General features: G+C 46.4%; 1 non-coding gene across 1 annotated transcript; it reads right to left on the bottom strand.

Moving 5' to 3' along the window:
• Nucleotides 1–1,679: 1,679 nt before the first annotated feature.
• On the bottom strand, nucleotides 1,680–1,868 carry LOC123361055. The gene has a single exon (XR_006576106.1). It is a non-coding gene; the product is annotated as a U2 spliceosomal RNA (small nuclear RNA).
• Between the last annotated feature and the right edge of the window lie 542 nt (nucleotides 1,869–2,410).

Below are 2,410 nucleotides of genomic sequence, written 5' to 3'. Positions count from 1 at the left end.
CTCTTGGCAGTCTGCCTGGGACTTAACTCTCTTGAGCAATTTTGTATCATCTGCAAATTTTGCCACCTCACTGTTTAGCCCTTTCCCCAGATCATTTATGAATAAGATGAATAGTACTGCTCCCAGTACAGACACCTGGGGATAGGAGAGGGCAGATCCTCCTCTGACACTGGCAGACCAGGTGCCAGCTCATGCCAAGGCCCCTAGGCCTTACTGAAAAGTGACAAACGCATGGCTGGAAACTAGTCTTGCTCACCTGTTTGTTAGTGTTGTTAAAACAGGCATTAGCTTTATAAAAACGTGTTTAGAGTTTATGACAAGCTCGTGAGTTGCTGCATGCATTATTCTCACCTATAATAGCCGTAGCCCATGTTGTAAGGTGATATATAAGCGTTGGCACTAAAGCTGTAAACCCCCTTGCCGCCGCCACGCCACCAGTCAGGAGAGAAGTATTACCAAGTGTGAAATGGTAGTTTACCAGAAGAGGCGTCATCTCCTTTCCAACAAGAGAAGGCCCTGACTGAGACATCAGACAAGCCACTGTGGATCATCCGTGGACAAAAGACTTGGTTGATTGCTCCTCCTCACACACCTATGAGGAGGCAGAGCCCTGCACAAACACTCGCCCCCATCAGCTTGAGCTGTGGGGGAATGGAATAAAAATCCCTGTCAGGAAGAAACTGTTGTTCCCCCCTTCCCACGATGCTGCTTGGACTTCAGGGAGACGGCACACCTTCTAAGCATCAGCAAGGGATCCCGGCTGTTTGGCTAGGGTTAGCCCTAAAGGACATACAGAGCTTGCGTGTTACAGCAGCTTCTACTACACCTGGGTGGCAAGATAGAGTCAGGGTGCCCAAGGGGTCTGTCTGTGACTCCATGTTAAGGCTGTTCTAGTGCCTGAGGAGTTCACACTTGATACTTGGTGGGTGAAATTAAAGTAAGGAGCCCCGCTGCCTGCCAGCCCCAGGCGCTGGGGGCTCCTGCTCTCTGGGGCTCTGGCCACACTAGAACGGTAAGTTTCTAGCTTGCCTGGTTCAGAAAACCAGAAGGGAAAGAAAGAGAACCCACATTACATTTTTTTTAAATGAATGCTCCTGATTTGTAAGCCACTGTCGTGATTTTGGGGATTTTCCAATAGCGAGGATGGCAACAATGAGAAGCTAAGGGTTATTATGTAGCATTTAGATTACAGTAGGCTTGGGGGGGGGGAAATCAGGATTGGGGCCCCTGTGTGCCGGGTGCAGCACGACACCTAGTGCCTTGTCTTGATCTTACGAATCAAGATACATAGAACGTAGGCCGGGTGGGGAGAAGTCTATGTAACTCATGCAGTTGTGGATATACACGTGACCTCAAATATTACCAACCGCCCCACCCCACCCCCAAAAATACAAAAAAAAAAATCCCATCTCCCCAACAGACCCAGAATCTGGAAAGCATTTGTCCCTCATACTGTTGAAAAGACTTACAGCAGAAAGAAGGAGTCCAGCTTCTTAAATAATTCTCTAGCAAGACAAAGAAGAACCTCTTACATCTATAGTCTCACAAAACACTTCCAAGAAACTGTTAATAAAGAAAAACACCCAGATTTTTCTGCTACTTCAAAAAAACATCTGCTTTAAAGAAAGTGTCACAGTTCAACTCTTTTCTGCTTTTCTATCCAGAAGGTTCTCCCCTAAAGGAGATACACCGTTCCTGGTAGCACTGCAATACCAGGTCGATGCATGGGGCAGACAAAGCAAGCTTCTGTTCTAACCCCCCCTGCTTCAAAAATTAAGCTAATATACAGCCCTCACATCAAGGACATATCAGAGATTAAACTGATAAGAACAGATTTAAAGTTTATTAGAGAATATTTGAAAATTTATTGGAGAATATTTAAAAATAAACAATACATAGTGTTTGAAGCATCAGTTATTGTGTCATTGGGGGTAACATACAGGTTGTAGGGGGATATTAGCGTTTGGGTATTGGACTGCATATACATATACACAGTCTGTCATGTCCCCAATGCGGGCTATACTGTGGGTGAGTTCAAGGTACAGGCAGCAAACAGTGAGGGTACATCATTCATACAAACAGGTTATAGGTAATCGTGGGCACGAATAAATGAGCTGACTGGGTAATGGCAATAAAGTGACCCTCCACTACACTTTGATCTGGGAGCCAAGGAGCCAAGAAACAATACTCACACTCTGCCACGCACGCACACCCCTGCGCCCACCCATTTCGACCTCACCAGGACGAGCTCCCAGAACCGCAACAAACACCACAACTCGGGAACTCTACCTGAGAATCACTTCCCCGAAATGACTCCAGTGGAAGACTTCAAGGCAAGAACCCTTAACACACAATTCTGTTCAAAGACAGACAAGTCTTGCAGACGCCTTCCTCTCCCTGGTTTCCCCTC

The sequence above is a fragment of the Mauremys mutica genome, unplaced genomic scaffold (assembly GCF_020497125.1).
Source record: "Mauremys mutica isolate MM-2020 ecotype Southern unplaced genomic scaffold, ASM2049712v1 Super-Scaffold_100355, whole genome shotgun sequence".
Lineage (NCBI taxonomy): Eukaryota > Metazoa > Chordata > Testudines > Geoemydidae > Mauremys > Mauremys mutica.
This window is presented reverse-complemented; position numbering and strand designations above follow the sequence as displayed.